The following is an 18058-nucleotide window of genomic DNA, read 5'->3' as shown; positions in this document are numbered from 1 at the left end:
CACTCACAATCACCATAGTGGTGAAAGCAGCATTCTGGGCAACAGGAATAGCTCACATGGTCTTCTATGGGAAAATTAAACAACTTTATCTCGACATATTATGGTCCATTAAAAGCCATTTAGTTCTTCCCTGTAGCTGATAAAGGAAATCAACTTAGTTTGAATATAATTTTTCTTACCGTTAAAGGGTACTGCAGGGAGTCATGGTCAGGGACACAGGCAGACAGAGAGCCAGCGGGACAGGCGCCAAGAGAGAAAACTGTCCCTGAAAAAGGCATCATCTTCTAACGCAAGTGTGGGGTCGTTTTTGGACAGCCATTTTGGATAAGCTCTGGCCTCTTGTTAAATGTGACATACTGACTCAGAGGCAGACGTCCTTCTGTGGTTATTCGCTTCCTGTCTGATTAATTTGTTGTTTGTTCCTTCCTCCTTTGCTGCAGAAAAAGAAACTACATTGGTTTTGCTTAAGAAGCAAGCAAGGAAAAAAACCTAAATTTAAAAAATGAAATGTTTCTCCTCCCCATGAGGTGTAATACACAGCTGTTTGGTACAGTGACAAGAGGAGATGAGCACCTCCATTCAGTGAAGAGTCCAACTTTATTCTAGATATTCCCACAAAAATAACTGTTCGTGGAACTTGAGATTCCTCTAGGAAAATTCTATTTGAAAGTATCACTGTAAATACTGACTATTCCACTGAGTATTAGGGAAAAGAGTCACTCAAGAAAGAAAAGCTCTTACCTACCTTACCTTACCTCTTAATTAGGCTAAGTGCTTCTTCTCATTTACAGAGCACTCAAGTGTGAAGGGAGAGAGTTACAAATGCAGGTGGAGAGAGCAGATTAGATGTGTGAAGGCAAATGAAGTTCTTCTTTTTTTTGGTTTAATTTAAAAATTTTTTTTAGAAACAGTCTTGCTGTCACTCAGGTTGAAGTACATTGGCATAATCATAGCTCTCTGTGGCCCTGACCTCCTGGGTTCGAGTGATCCTCCAGCTTCAGCCTCCTGAGTAGCTGAGACTACAGGCATATGCTACTGTACCTCACTAATTTATTTTATTTTATATTTTGTAGAGATGGAGTCTTGCTTTGTTGCCCAGGCTGGTCTTGAACTCCTAGCTTCAAAGTGATCCTTCCATCTTAGCCTCCCAAAGTGCTGAGACTATAGGCTTGAGCTACCATACCTGGCAGCAAATGAGTTTTGAAATGTGAATTTGGTGCCCAAGTCAGGGTAAATAATATACAGCTTAATTCAGCTGCAGATCCATAACTTTCTATGCCAAAATGTTTCTGTCCCCCACACTTAATGGGGTAACAGTAACTCTCCTAGAAGATGCTCAACAAAAGCTTAGAGATAAAGAGGGTAGAAGGAAGAAAGTCAGATTTCTCATTACTAAAGAACTCAAGAGGTGGATGGCAATGGAATATATGCAGAAAACACTTTATCAAAACCTTGAGTTATGTATAGAACAATCTGAAAATGCTCATATTTTCTTAACCCATCTGAAAGGTTCAGACTTACAGTTGCAACACATAGCTTATAACTCTGAGACAATAGTAACAGTGGAAGAACAAAAACATATTTCAGAAACTAGCTTCATTGTAAAATTGGAATGCTGGGTCCTGATTCTGCTGGCATCAGAGGCCCGAGGCATGAAAAGAAGACCCGTTGTGTAACACTGCCTTACCTGTAAAGTGATAGAACTGGGCTAGATGAGTGATTGTCAACTCGGGAAGCTGCTGAAAATGCATGGAAGCATTTTTGTTGGGGGTGGCAAGCAGTGAGTGGTAATGGTGGGGGCAGGGGCCTGTAGCATTCAGTGGGTGGGGCCAGAAATGTGAAATTTCCTATGGTGCTTAGGACAGTCCCACCCAAAACAGCAGAAGTGCTCCTACTGGGGAGCACTGGGATAGATGATGTCTAAGGATCTTTTAAACTCAAAATTCCCTGAGACAGGAGTCTAATTGCAGGAGCAGATTCATGATGCCAGGCCAGGGCAGAATCCCTGGAGTGGAGTATCCAAGAATAAGTGACTGAGAGTCCTCTGCTTTGCCTGGAGCCCTTAAAGGCAGGGACTGCATTCCTCTTTTCTAAAAGCAAGACTGGAGTCCACCCGTGACTTAAAATACCTGCAGGCATGGGGCTGGACAGAGGTGGAGGCCTGCAGCTATCAGCTTCTTCCCCCAGTACAAACCCTCAGGAAAACAGAAAGCTTTATCAACTATTAAGTAAATGCCTCAGTGAATCTTTGGGGAAGTCTAATTATAGTCAGGTCTAAAAAGAGAACATGGGCGATATGACAATTTCTCTATGTAGTTACAGAATTATTTTGAAGTTCTCTAAGTACGACACCCCAAACACACACACACTCTCTCTCTCTCTCTCTCTCTCTCTCTCTCTCTCTCTCTCTCTCTCTCTCTCTCTAGCTATTCTCTCTCTGTCTCAGTACACATACCATTCACGGTTATTTCCATCCCTTAGGGGAGTGGTCCCCAACCTTTATGGCACCAGGGACTGGTTCTGTAGAAGACAATTTTTACACAGAGTTGGGATGCAGGGTAGGGATGGTTTCTGATATGAAACTGTTCCACCTCAGATCATCAGGCATTAGATTCTCCTCAGGAGCCTGCAACCTAGATCCCTCCCATGTGCAGTTCACAATAGGTTTCTTGCTCCTCTGAGAATCTAATACTGCCATTGATCTGACAGGAGGCGGAGCTCAGGTGGAAAGCTTGCTCACCTGCTGCTCACTTCCTGCTGTGCAGCCTGGTTCCTAAGGGGCCATGGACCGGTTGGGGACCCTGCCTTAGAGAAAGCTCACTTAGAAAGGAGTATGTCATTTGGAAGTCTGCAGTCCCCAAGACACGCAAGGGAGTAGTTGTGAAGTTTGAGTCTATTCCTACAGTCAACTTTGGACACATTTATCAGGTGTCTACTATGCATGATAGGACATAAATTAGATAATGTTCTTCCCCTGCTTAAAACCCTCCAATGATTTCTCATTTCACTAAAAAAGTCCAAACTCTTAGGTCCACAGGGATCCACAAGATCTGGCCCCACCTTAACTCTCTGGCTTCATCTCAAGTAATATTCTGTCTCGCTAATTTACCTTCCACACCTTTCTGTTCCTTAAATGTACCAAGCTCATTTGCATCTTGGGGTCTTTTACATGCAAGCCTGGTACTCTCGCCTGGTACACTCATATTCTGATTCCTTCTTATTCTTCAGATGTCAGCAAAAATGCTTTCCCCATATCTGCTTGCGTTTTCTTTTATGCAGAGCACACATCACCACTTGATACTGTCTTAATTTATTTATTTACTTATGTGTCTTTCTACACTAGAATTCAAGCTCTAAAAGAGCAGGGATCTTATCCATCTTGTTTCTGCTGTTGCTTCAGCATCTAATGCAGAACCTCACACTTGATAGGTGTTTGAAAATAACATTTGTTGAATGAAAAAGAAAATCAATATTTCTACAAATTCTACCATAGCATATATAATTTTTTTTTTTTTTTTGAGACAGAGTTTCACTCTGTCACCCAGGATGGAGTACAGTGGCATGACCTCAGCTCATTGCAACCTTCACCTCCCAGGTTCAAGTGATTTTCTTTTCTTTTTTTTTCTGATAAAGCTTATAATTCTCAGGTAGGTTCAAGTGATTTTCATGCCTCAGCCTCCCTAGCTGGGACCACAGGTAGGTGTGCACAACCAAGCCTGGCTAATTTATTATTTTTTTATTTTTGGTAGAGACAGGGTTTCATCATGTTGGCCAGGCTGTTCTTGAACTCCTGGCCTCAAGTGATCCGTCCACCTCAGCCTCCCAAAGTGGTGGGATTATAGGCATGAACCACCATGCTGGCCAGCATAATGTTCCTTTAAAAGCTTAAGATTGTTCCCCCTGAAATGGTAAATAACAAATGCCAAGACGAGACTTAAGCCTTCTTGGGAGAAGCTGTTAAAGGGAAATTTTCCAGAGGATAGGTCAGCTGGTAAAACCCTTAGCACATCAGGGGGCTTGGCAATGCAGGCAGAGTCTTATACAGTGCAGGTGGCTTATGCCATTGGGCAATAGAAAGAGAAAAATGGATTAGGAAAATTGAAAACAAATAGAACAACCAATCAGAAAGGAAGGAGAGGAAATAAAAAAGATAAAGGAAAGAAGGCAGGAAATGCCGGAGATGGGGAGAGATCATGTGGTGGGTAAGGGAGGGTTCCAACCACACTGCTAACCTCAGAGGCTTTGGAAGCTCTCTCTGAAGCGGATGACCCACAGGGGCCGGATGTAACAGTACTGTCTGCCCTTCCTCGGTGAATTAGAGTTCTCAGATCAGTGTTTGCTCTTTCAGACACCAGGTTCTTTAAAAAGAACTTTAAGGCTGCAGGAGACTGGCAGAGATCAAAGTCTACATCACCACTTACACAGGAAGAAACAGGGGTCCAGAGAAGTTAGGCATCCTGCCTATGTCACATAGCTGGCAGAGCAGAGCAGTGGCCAAAGCCTGGGCTCCACTCCAGTGTCCAGTGCCATTAATGTCTTCAGCCTCATTTCAGGTTCAGGTGACACCACCTACCTCCTTTCTGTAAGTATAAAAGAGGCAGAAGGAAGAGGGTGGACAGAAAGGCTGTGATGAGGATGGGAGAGGTTGTTATACCATAACCAAAGGCCTGAGATAAGTGGATTGAAAGCCTGAATGAATAAAGACAATACAGTTCTGGACTTAAAAGAAATTTTTAAATGCATAGCTCTCTCCCATTTAGTATACATCAGTCCTAGCTTACTGACAGAGTAATACAATAACCAATAGGCTTGCAGACCAATCACATAAAGAATCCTCCATATTAATCTATAGAAATAAAAAACCAAGAGCAGGGAGAAGATCATAAAACAATAATGTAGGTTTCACCAGTGTGGAAAAAGTGCTGAAGAATCATAGCCAACAACCATCTGGCAGTGTACCCCAATCAACACGGCCTGAATCAATGCAACAGTGGTAGGGCAACATTAGGTTTTAATAATTCTGGTTTTTTGAGTTGTGCTTCCATGACTACCTGTTACGGTACAGTATTTGCCCCCAGTAGTGGAAAGGTGTTTCATAATACTGCATTCCTCAGTTCTAAAATTTACATTATTCCTTCTTATACTACAGAATGCTCCCTTTATAGCTTTCTTAGGGGGAAAAAGAAACACTACCAGATTAAAGGTGTACATTAGTTGTAAGAATTTATTTTTAAAATGTTAAAATATGGAAATTATTTGATTTAAAAGGGCAGAAACAAAGGAAAAATCCTCTCCACCACATAATTACCAGTATAGTTACACAGATGATTGATCATTTAAAAATAAATCTCAAAAACAGAGAAGTTAAACACAAACCTTGTTTTATTCTGTGCCCTGTTAATATAAACGTATACAATCTTACTTGGGGAAAAGTCTGCAGTATATTCCATTGTGTTTTGGCAGCTCAGCCCATTCCCCCTACTTATAATGATGTCCGTTTGTTTGTGTGGTGAATCATTCCCCCCCTCCAAACCATGTGGATCCAGAGGCGTTCGCTCCCACTCTAGGCAGAGGAAAAGCATGTGATTCAAGGCTGGCTAATTAGAACCTTGCAGTCATTTGGCCCTAGAGACTTTTGGTGATGGCTTGTGATCATCAGAATTAAGAAAACTTGTATCCAGAGGTGAGCCCTATCCCTGGGGGATGAGGCTGGAACCAGATCTGTGAGGTTGTAGGGACTGGGCCTGCTGCACTCCTCCTTTGACCACATGGGGTCTGAAACCAAGACCAACAAAACAGGAATTGGAAAACGGAGAAAAAAACAAGTGCTGGTGTTGCTGGTTGAGCCCCGAATCTATCTATAACTGAAGCTGGCCTTTTTCTAGACCTTTAATTTACATTAGCAAACAAATTCCATATTTTCTTTAAGCCGGTATGGTCACATTTTCTATCATTAGCAATACAAAGACTCTTAAGTGATACAGGAGTTGGTACTAGAAGTTGAATGTGACGAAGCCTAAAATGTGCAACCAGCTGATTTAAGGTTGGGGAAGGCTAGCGCAGGCTGGTCTTTCCTTGTTCAGTGACAAGGAAATAGCTAGTTATGCTGCCACCTACTGACTCCTCGGTCTAAGACAGGAGCCTACTCACAGTATACCATTAAAGGATTCAGTAGAAAAATATTTAGAATAGTGCAGTGTGTTGGCTATTTGTTGTGTCCTTTAGTAAGATCCACAGAAAAGAGATAAATGTAGGCTGAAAACTGACTAGAGGTTTTCAGAGGGAAAAAGAGAGGCCTTTTTTGGCTATGATCACAATCAAGATGGGTGACAGTCAAATAATTTGAAGACTTGTGGGTTGGAAAAATTCTCTATGGCATGCTAACATTAGATAGAGTGGGGAGGCACCCAATCATAATTCCGAGAGACACCATTCCAAACACCATAATCCTGAATGTTGAAATCCCAAAAGATTAAAATCCTGAAAATATAATTCTGGAAAAAATAAGCGATTTCTTTGAAAGATATTTACTTACATTTTTTAAAAGAGGATTTACTTAAGAAACACATAAAACATGACAGAACATAGGCCACTTTACACAATAAAATAGACAATAATAGCACATATATTTTTGCAAGCATAAACACTCAGGTATTCTAGGGACAGCAGCACGGGTATAGAAGTTATAAGCAAACACCTGTATTCATAAAGAAACAGGTCAAGAAGGGAAGTGGATAAATGCATATCACTATGGTTGGTAATTGTGTATGGCCAGCTTTATAACTTTGGTCACCTGAAATACTGCAACAAAGAATCTTTTGATGAGATCAATGGACAACTGTAAAATGCAGTCACCACACAGGCAGTTGCCCAAAGAGCTGAGATCTCAAGAAATTTTCTTTCACAAATGCAGATTTGTACAAAAGGACATCTCATTTATTGAGGACCTTTCAACATTTTTATGTATATGCGCAATGTTTACACACAAAGTCAATGTGCTAATGCATTTTTATGGAGTTAAATTTGTAAAAAATATGTTAAATGAATTAGAATTTTCCAGAAGTCTCTGTACAATGTATATGTTCAGCATTGGAAATGATGAAAAGATGAAATATATGGCATAGTGAATTATAAAAAATCATGCTGAAAATTTAAAATAGTGGGAAAAAACTAAAATAAGAGAAAAACTGAAAAGAAAATTCGACATATGGAAAGTGTATTATGGGACAGATTATGGGCAATTGCACGGAGAAAAGAGCTGGCCTAACATGAGGCAGCCACCCTGTGGATTGGGACTTTTGGGATTTTAGATGTTAGGGATTTTAGACTTTAGAGGTTTATACTTTAGGGATTTTCATCTTTGGGAATTTCAACATTCAGAATTATGGTGTGCCTTTTGGGACTATGATCCATATCTGGAGTAACTTTACTCTGACTCCAGGAATGGAAAGTGACCAGCCCTGGCTAATTGGAGCTTTAGAGTTCCCTGTCTGCAGTGACTGGTTCAGAGATGCCACGTGACTACTTCCAAACCAAGGAGATGCAGTGAGACTTATTCTAAGGTGGGTGAGGCTAGACTGGTAGTATTTTATCCACACTGGATGTGTGGGGCTGGACTGGCAGTATTATACCCACATTATAGACATAGAGCCTGAGCATGATGCCAAGGCAGTAAGAACGAGGGGAGCCTGAGACTCAAGAGGTACAGCAATCAAAAGCAACATGTGGGCCAGGCACGGTGGCTCATATCTGTTATCCCAGCACTCTGGGAGGCTGAGGCAGGCAGATTACGAGGTCAGGAGTTCGAGACCAGCCTGATCAACATGGTGAAACCCTGTCTCTACTAAAAATACAAAAATTAGCTGGGCATGGTGGTGCACACCTGTAATCCCAGCTACACAGGAGGCTGACGCAGGAGAATCGCTTGAACCTGGGAGTCGGAGGTTGCAGTGAGTTGAGATTGTGCCACACTGCACTCCAATCTGAGCAACAGGGCAAGACTTCATCTCAAAAAAAAAAAAAAGCAATGTGCCTAAGTAAAATAAACGGTTAAAAAAAAATGAGGCAATTGGAAATTTGGCTATTGTTCAGATACTTAATGACATTATGATATTATTGCTAATTGTTAGGTGTGACAATGTTGCTGCGGTTATGTTGTATTTTACAAAGAATTCCTAATTTTTAGAATTATATACTGAAATATTTGTGGATGAAATATAATGCCTGGATTTCTTTTCAAAGTAATATGGAAAAGGAAGGAAAGTGGGAAGGGGTACAAATGAAACAAAACTGATCATGAAATAGTCATTCTTGAAGCTGAGTGAGGAGTACACAGCAGTTTGTTATATAGTTCTGTCTATTTTTCATATATATTTAAAATGTTTCCATAACAAAAAGCTTAAAAAAAAAAAGACTTGTGGCTCATTCCCTTCCTCATCCACTAACGGCTGTTAAAGAGGTTTGCTTACTCTAGTGTAAAAATGCTCAGACTTGTAGAGGTTACAGAGTTACAGAAGTTACCTTTTACTTCTCAAAATAATTTTTTTTTGCTCTTCGATGAAATGGGATAGACTGAGGGCTCTTCTATATCAGTCAAAGCCCAAGTAGTTCTTTGCAGAAAAGGATTAAACTCTCAAAATCTGAATACCTGTTATTAGTGGCAACAAAAAAGCAAAAATAAAACGTTCAATCAATCAAGTTCGATAACAGATTTTTTTTCCGGATTAGCACTGTTCAGTAGAAACATAATTAGAGCCACATGTGCAATTCTATTATTTTCTACTAGCCGTGTTAGAAATAGTAAAAAGAAATGTGAGATTATAATAATATATTTTCTTTAACACACTACTTCAAAAATAGTATCAAAATAAAAAACAAAAGAAACCCAAAATTGTATCATTATAATATGTACTAAACATTTTTTAAAAATTATTAATTAGGTACTTTACACTCTTTTTTACATGAAGTCTTCAGAAACTGGTGTGTACTTTACTGCTGGTGGCACTTCAAGTGCTCCAGAGCCACTATCACACTGAGCAACACTACTCTAGACAGTGAGGGCCTGGTGCGCAGGCCCCATCTTACTCATCTTTTATGCTGGCAGGATGCCTGAATGACACTTAACAGATGTTCAATCAATGTCAGTACCGGAAAAGTCTTGGTCCACCCACAGCCAACTCTGGGCTCTATAGTTAGAAATTCTTAAGAAGAGTTTATTCTGCTTGAAGCCATCTCTTAAACAGGGAATTGACTAGGTGTTGTTGGATTTGTGGCCAGTTGGGTTAAAGAGCTATATTGGCTTCTGTTTCCCAGAGTCTTAGTGCTAATGCTTCTAGTACCACATGTGAAGAGATATTGCAGTATAGAATAGTTTTAAATAGAGGGTTTAGAAAAAAATTCATTGCCTTAGTCTATTTTGTGCTGCTATAACAGAAAACTAGTGACTGGGTAATTTATGAAAAAACCAGATGCAATTCTGGATGCTGGGAAGTCCAAGGTCAAGGGGCCCACATCTGGTGAGGGTCTTCTTGCTGTATCGTTACCATGGCTGAAGGCAAAAGAGCATGCACAGTGAGAGGCCGGGAAGGGAAGGGAACAGAACTCATCCTTTTATCAGGAACCCACTCTTGGGATAACTAACTATTCCAATAATAAGGACATTAATTCATTTATGAGGGCAGAGCACTCTCAGCCTAATCATTTCTTAAAGGTCCCACCTCTCAACATGATTGCATTCAGAATTAAGTTTCTGACAAATGAACTTCAAGGGACACATCTACACCACAGCATTCACGGACTCAAAAACTTCAGTGGCTTTCCATTTTATACCAATAAAATCTAAAGTCTTTACCACACTAGCAAGGCCCTCAAGGATCTGACAATCCCCCACTTCCCCGCTCTCTCCTTGACCTCTTTCCCTATCTTCTCCCCCAGTTTCTTTGCCTTAGGGCTTCTGTGCTTGCTGTCCTCTCTTCTGAGGACACTGTTCTCTTGGCTGCTCCCCTCACTCCACTCTTGTTCTGCAGTACTTGTGCCTGATCTGCTCTTCCCATCAGAAAGGCAGCTCCATGAGGGCAGAGTTTGTCTTGCTCACTGCTATTGCCCCAACAACTTAAAACAGTATCTGGCATAATGCAGGTGCTTGAAAAATATTTGTAAGTAAATTTTACAAGCTTCCAGCTCTAAGTTTAGTTTTAACTTTCACTTAACCTGGGGTGTGGTTATGCAGCTCCATGTTTGGCTCTAGGCAAGAAGGTGCCAGGGTAAAGTGGAAATGTGCTAGATTTGCTCCTCCAAAAAGACCTGGGGAGGCGCTTGCTTCTCCCAACAGGTGGACACAAGAGGAGCTACTTAAAAACACAATACGGGGGCCCTGCCAACAGATTTAACGACTCTTTCTCGCGCGGGGTTGTTTGCCAGTATGGGGGAGAGAATGAGTTAGAAAACGGTGAGATGACTGACTTGGAAAGAGGCAGGGGAACCAACCTAGGGTGGGAAAAAATAGGCCCAAGACTATCTAGAAAGGACATTCCCATAACAGCCTCATGTACTCATATCCAACCAATCTTGTGTTCTATGCCTCCTTGTGCCGGACACCAGTACCCTGGATGCTGAGGACACTGCAGAAGCTTGCCTCTCCACGCCGAGTTTGGCAGTTTTGTGCTCAGCAAAAAACAAGAAACGAAAGGCAAACAGATACAAATGCTGAGGCTGGAACATCACTAACCTTACTCCTTTGAAAAGAAAATGATTTCACATGTGGAAAGACCATTCATGTTTGTTTTGTTTTTTTTCTTTAATAAGCACTATCTTGTCTTAGGTAATTTAATTAAAATACAAACATTTCCCAGTAAGCAACATCCAATACAAGTGGCCCCCAGGGGAAAACCCATGTGAATTATAGAAAGAGGGTTCTTATAACCCAAGGGACAAACTGGTGGAAAGTCCCATTTTCACATCCTGCCAGGCACACTCTTGTACACACACACTGAGAGAAGCTACTGGCATGAAGATAGCTGTGCGTTCCTTTTGGTTGCTAAACATTAGGTATAAAGGTCAGGATGGGCCTTTACAATTACTTCTGGGCTGGGGAAAGTAGCCATATTGTTCCTTATTCAGACGTCTCTGTAGCTAAATGGCTACTTGGTGTCACCTGCTGGAGGACAGAACCATATGGACACTAAAGGCCCCTCCCTAGGATTCTCAGGAAACAAGGGTAAACAGCTCTGTACCTCTGGGCCTGACATCACCCATCTGAACACTGAGGGAAGGGCTCAGTGACCTGAGACTAGGGGGCCCTCTGACTGCACATAAGTCAGGCCTGGTGAGTGCAACTGCCTGGGAGAGGCAGACCCAACTACTCTGCAGGTGGACAGGAAATGGTAGGCATTTGTGAATGCCCTAAGAATGGAGGGCCTTCCTGGGATTCAGAAGACCTGCAATGTACCACACTGTCTCACTCAGTAAAGAATTGTCCCACATGACCTTCAAAGGTCCTGTTAGACATTGATGTGGGTGAAAAAACTGTTTCTGGTTATCTGAGCTTAGACCTTAACTCCAATTTATACATAAACTCAAAGTAGTTATTGCCCTGTTGTATTTATTCCCTTTATTTTCCGGTAACGCACATGTTATACAAATGAAATACTTTGTTTTGTTCAGATATTTACCAAAAGTTGCTTGGCCCTTTGGAAAATCATGAGCCCAAGGACTGTGTCAATTGTGTTACTAAAGTCTTTAATTCAAGATAGCTTTCAATGGCAGCTGTCACACCCACTATCATCCTACACATGCATGCCAACACCTGACCATGTACTTTTGGTGTCTGATGAGTTGTACCGGATCACCTACAAACTGAAGTTACTTTATAATAAATTTCTTTTATTTCTCTTTTAAATTAAGACTACACTGATTTTGAGGGTTGTGTGTGAAGTCAGATTATTTTATTTGTGAAGGTTCACTGAAGATTGTGAAGAGGGCATTAGAAAATATTATTATTGAAAGTGGGCACTGGGTCAGTCGAGGCTGGGAGCCACTGATTCTGGTAGCCTTGGGATGTCTACATGTGCCTTAGCTCTGTTTAAAGTCATGAAAGGCCAATCAGATGATTCTGCTCATCCAGCTTGAGCAGTGGAGACCACCACAGCTGCTCACCTCCAATCCTGGGAAGGGGCTTCACACTTTATTCCCAAACATACCACTGAGGCGTGCATGATTCTTTCTCCTGTTTCTCAGCAGATCCTGCTTTTCTCAGTGGCTTGGCAGAACAGAATCTGTTCTACTCGAATGACCCAGATTCCCTCCAAGAACTTCCCTCCTCTCATTTAGCTTCTCTGGATTCTCCAAATGACTGACTGGGGAAACAGATTGTCGGAAAAACACTTTCAGATTGTCTCGATGGGGTCCATACCCTATCGGGCCACAGAAAGACAAAGGAAAATGCTTCCTGCTGAAGCATGTGCACGTATGTTGTTTATTTAACTCCAATTTGTATGCAGCGGACATGGTAGCATCAGAAAAGGTGTGATCACAAAGTGACCAGCTCCCCACCATTTTGTGTGGATTTTATTTTTTTCTGTGCCGTGTTGACTCATTTCCCCACAACACGGAAGCTGCTTAATCCAAAGACTTGGACCATTTCATTCTGTTTCAGATCCATTCCGACAAAATGATCAGTTGGTGGCTTGTGTAAAAAGCAGCTCCATGGCTACATTTAAATATTGACTAGTTTGGGAATAACCACAAAAATTTGGGGTATAAAAACCACATGTGGTTTATGTTTTGTAGGACACCCTCAGGAAGATAAATGGACAGAGTAGAAAAAAAATTGACATGGTCTCTCTCTGCCTCACCCCCACCACCATTAAATAAAAACAAAAAGCACAGACACAAAAAATGAAACAATGATTAAACAAAACCCAACCTGGGTGCTACTCCTGGCTCTGGATGGCAGTTGTGTCTTGGCAAAGCAAATATGTGGCCGTCTGGGCACTGTGGCTAAGGTCAATGTGTCAGAACAGCCCGACATAACCCCTGCCTTGGTCAGCAGCCCATCCAGCTCCTGACCAAGGCTGCTCTCTGTCACCAGAACTTCCTCCTTCCAGATGAGCTTCTCCAACCTCTAGGTCCCTGCAGTCACTGACCTTTCCCCCTAGATCTGTCCCCACACTCAACTTCCCAGTCCTCTTCTCCAGCCAAAAGAAAAACGCACAAAGCTGCAGCTCACTTTCTAGAAATAGAAGTGTTTTATGGTCTTTGTATGTGCTTGCCTTATCTGTGTGTCTCTAATGCTACTGTTCACTAGTGAGCAGCTGTGCTAGGGCTCCATGCACAGCAGTCATTCAACAAATACTTAGTATCTTCATGTTCCAAGGTTGCTTTAGGGGATACTAGGAAGATTAAACAAAGTTGTCTACCCTCACGGCGCTTACATTCCTATCTGCATTGATGATGTGTGGAAGGAAGCCTGCCCTTTGTTTTGCATAGTGCAGGTTTTCATTTTGACCCAGCTCATATTATCTTATGAAGAGTAGCCTCACCAAGATCACTGCCAGATAAGGGCTACCCTAGGCAAACTAGATGCAAATGGGCAGGGCTCAAAGTCCTTCGTGGGTTAGACATTTCAATCCGAGGACCATTTCCATAAAAAAAAAAAAAAAAAAAACTTGATGGTATCCTGCTAGGCCGGCCCACAACAGTATATTTAGTTCATAATGTCACTAAATTAAAACTTCAGTTCTTCAAAGGAAAGGACTTAAGGGTGGTCTTCAAAGAAAAGGACTTAAAGGTGGTATCAGGAAGAGGAGGAGGAAGGGCCATCTCTGCCTAGGGCTCCCCAGTCTCAGCCTCAGCTTCTGCCTCTGTCCTCACCTTCAGGCCAGCTCCAAACTTTCCCTTGGCCTCATGCAGGACACTAAGGGTCTCCTGACCCCCAAATATTTCTTGCCCTATATGGTAATTCCCCTTCCTGGGATGAGATGATCTCATTGGGGCATCAGGAGGAAATCAAGTTGTTGTCTTTTATTTTAAAACAGAAAGAGGTGTTAACACATGTTAACCTACATGATGTTGAATTTTTTTTGAGATCAGAGAAGACGTTTGGTTGCAGGGAGACACCACATAGACACATGGAGGGAGTCACACATTGTCTAGGATTAACTTTCTTAAGTTTCTCCTACTTTTTGCAGTTTTAATCCTTTACTTACGTAACTTTTTTGTTTTTTCTGAGAAAGATTCTTGCTCTATTACCCAGGCCAGAGTGCAGTGGCGCAATCAGCTTGCTGCAGCTTCAAACTCCTGGGCTCAAGCAATCCTCCTACCTCCTGAGTAGCTGGGACTACAGGTGAATGCTGCCATGCTTGGCTAACTTCTGAAAAATTTTAATTTTTGTAGAGACGTAGTCTTGCTATGTTGCCTAGACTGCCTTCAACTCTTGCCCTCAAAGCAATCATCCAGCCTTGGTCTCCCAAAGTGCTGGAATTATAGGTGTGCGCTACCATGCCCCATCTATTTTTTAAAATCACCCATTAGTACCCAGAGAAAACCAGTTATCATCTTGGAATTTATTTGCAGTGTTTTTCTTTCGTTTTCTGTCTGTATTTAAAATGGGATCATACTTTGGATGTGTACATGAGCCTGCATATACCCCTCTTTTTCACATTTGCCCACATTATTCTCTGAACACAATTTTAATAGTTGTGTATCTCATTTTCTGGATGTTCTATTATCTATGTAAATATTTTTCATTGTTAGACATTTAAATGGCATCCAATTTCATTATTATAAATCACACTATAATTATCCACATTATAATCATTTTATATTATTTCCTTGGGATAGATTTTTGGAGTACAATGACTAGAAGATATGAACATTTTATTTAAGGAATTTTGATACACACAATTAAATTAGTTTCTCAAAGTTTTAGCTTGCATACTCCCATCTGTATTCATTTCTTCTTTTTTAACATGTGCTACTATAACTTTTCACAATCTTTGCTAATTTGATAGATTTATTTATTGTCTTCTCTGTTATTAGTATATCTTACTCTGTTAGTGATTTGTTACCTGAATTTTTTTTTAAATCACAGGGATTTAGTCTTTTCCTTATTTCCTCCTTTTCGCACCTAAAGATTACCTAAAAGCTCCATGATTTTTCATAAACAAAATAAAATATTCTAACCATTCTTAGACTGACTGGGTGGAGAGCAGTGACTATTTGTGTGTTTATAAAACAAATGTTCATTAACCAAGGACTGCCTTAATTTTATTATCTATGGCTAATTTTGTGCAGCCTATGAGAATTTTCACCACTCTAAGAAATGTTTCCATCTCATGTTGGGAGGAGAGTGTAGGACCTCTAGGCACATCTTATCATAGCTCTTCCTGCCTCAAAGGTGAAAGCAGGAATGCTTGGTTTAAGCTACGCATGTGCAGACATGTAAATTTCTAAAGTCTAAGGTACAGAAAACCACAGCAGCTGTGATTCTGAGTCACCTTATTTTAGTGTTCACAAGACCAAAGTTCTCAGAAATCAAGGAGTAATTTAGACTGACCTAATGAATACTCAAGCTTCTCTCATCTTTATCGTCTTCATTAGCCATTACGCAAATATTTTGGAGAAGGTAAAATCTAGTTTAGAATTTTTTTATAATTGCTAACTTGCTGATAAAAATCTCTTTTGAGCACAAGTCATTCAAAGCAACTAGCTATCTACTTGATGGCCTGGAATTTCCAGTTGCCCTGGGCTGGAAGGACAACTGATCTCATTTCCACCTGGCTCTTCCCAAGTAAAGACCTGTGACAGGATCTTCCTTGCTTTGCAAAGTTCTTCATCCTGCACTTAGGAGATATTTTATACTTCTAAATTAGACAGGCAGATGCTTTGAGGTGAAGTGCTTGGCACATACTGAACACTCAACAACATTACCTATTATTATTAAGTGAGCAGAACTTCTCCCCAGTTAGTGCTACTTGGTAAAAGAGGTAACATGGGTAGGTTGGGAAGGGAGGGCAAGGGTGACAGGTAAGAAGGCAAACGTGGTAACACAGCTGGTAAAGTGGCTCCTTTTTTTTGAGAGGGATAATGCAATGCAATGTAAGAATGAAGACTTTTATAATGCTGAGTTATAAGTTATTTTGTAAAATTTATATTAAAAAAGAATAAAAAAATTGATATTTGAAAAAACGTAGGTGCTAATCATTTGAGTCTCCATTTATGTCATTTATCTAAAACTCATTTTCATATATACTTAGCCCTATTTCAAAAAGCTGGCATTGAATCATTCAATTTGTGCTGGCCATTCTCATTCACTAATGCCTTTGTATTTCTGCATAATTCCAAATATCGCTAAACTCAATGAACACACATTCAGACCAAAAAATGTCCTACAAATTTCATAAAAACACAGTTGCTCCTAAATGTTAAGAAACGGGGATTAATAAGTCGGTTTTATGTTCATTGACTTGTTTTCATTTCCCTTGGAGGGAGTCACTGCTAATTAGTAGGTAAGTTAAAGTTCCAAGAACAGAATGTAGAGCCACTTGTCCCCAAATCCTCCACTGCACAGAACAGGACTCCTCTTCATTTCACTAAGAAAATGTACAAAGGCTTTTCAGATAATCTCACCCAACTAGGGAATGGAAGATTGCTTATTTTTAAGGCTGCTTTATTCTAGTAGTTGAGACGTAAACAAAGAGAACAGTAAACGTCTGGGAATGTTTTCAGAGGTGACACATAACAAACAGGGAGAAAACAGGCCTTGAGGCAAAAATCTGATTTATCTGCGCAAGTGAGGAAAAAAAAAAACATAGCACAATTCGTATTATTACTCCCAAGTTCTGCCACCACAAGCCTATGGCACTCTGACATGAAAGGTGCTAGTGCCCAGAGTCAAATAAAGCTTTGGCAAAACTGAACACCACACAAAAAACAGAGTATCCAACTTTCATCAGCAGGGCAATCATGGAAAACAAGTATGACGATCAATGTGAAATCTTATTTTCCAAAGTACAAAGGCTTCTATATACAGAACTTCCTACTCATCCAAGCTATACTCCAACCTGCTGCAAAATGCCTTGCGGAGGCACCTCTTACTCTCTACTAGCACTGTTTACTGCAATACTTTTCAACCTCTATTTGCACCAATGCTGAGACCGAGTTTTCTACTCTTGCTTCCTTTGCCCCAATATCTTGAGAATACAGATGAGAGTTTCTCAGAAATGCTGAGATGTACACAAAGATGAGTATTTCAAAAATATTTACAGCATAAGTAACACAGAGAAGTTCAAGCAACGAAGGATAGCAACATACATTCATTCTACTCTAGATTGAATACATACATTCATTCTACTCTAGACTGATGTATATAATCAGTCTTAAAAGTACAGCTTTAAAAAAGTTTTTTTTTTTTTTTTTTTTTTGAGGCGGAGTTTCACTCTTGTTACCCAGGCTGGAGTGCAATGGCGTGATCTTGGCTCACCAAAACCTCCGCCTCCTGGGTTCAGGCAATTCTCCTGCCTCAGCCTCCTGAGTAGCTGGGATTACAGGCACGCGCCACCGTGCCCAGCTAATTTTTTGTATTTTTAGTAGAGACGGGGTTTCACCATGTTGACCAGGATGGTCTCGATCTCTTGACCTCGTGATCCACCCACCTCGGCCTCCCAAAGTGCTGGGATTACAGGCAAAAAAGTTTTAAAGTTATAACTTTATTCTAAAATGCCCCAAACCATATTAAAGACAGTACACAATATATTACTTAGGGAAGAAACTGATACCTGTTATGGCTTGGCTAGGCTTAAAAAAAAATAAGTTGATAAGAGGATCGGGTCAATTCAGTGATGATTTGCCTCAAGGGAAACTCCTCCCACTTCCTACATGAAATAAGCAATTACATTGAAAAATACATAGAATCAGAATTTTATGGAATCACATCAGTTTTTAATGCATGAATCAGAGAACATAATACTCACTATAAATGTAGCATGTTTATGTATTTTAAATCTCTAGTTCTATTTTCCTTAGCGTAGGCATAAAAGTTCTTAAAGGTGTAGAATTTACT

The 18058-nt window shown here is 40.6% G+C and overlaps 1 protein-coding gene across 3 annotated transcripts in view; it reads right to left on the bottom strand.

The window, feature by feature from the left end:
- The window catches only part of WIPF1 (WAS/WASL interacting protein family member 1), a 124384-nt gene that overhangs the window by 40497 nt on the left and 65829 nt on the right, over nt 1-18058 (bottom strand). Inside the window, exon 2 of one of the 3 annotated variants that reach the window (XM_035304509.3) lies at nt 180-434. The exons of the other annotated variants lie outside the window; for them this stretch is intronic. The gene's annotated coding sequence lies outside the window, so the exon portion shown is untranslated. The remainder of the gene's footprint in view (nt 1-179; nt 435-18058) is intronic. 3 annotated transcript variants of the gene reach the window in all.

Source organism: Callithrix jacchus, chromosome 6 (genome assembly GCF_049354715.1).
Source record: "Callithrix jacchus isolate 240 chromosome 6, calJac240_pri, whole genome shotgun sequence".
Lineage (NCBI taxonomy): Eukaryota > Metazoa > Chordata > Mammalia > Primates > Cebidae > Callithrix > Callithrix jacchus.
Note: the sequence above shows the minus strand (reverse complement) of the source record. Positions and strands in the feature narration are given on the sequence as shown.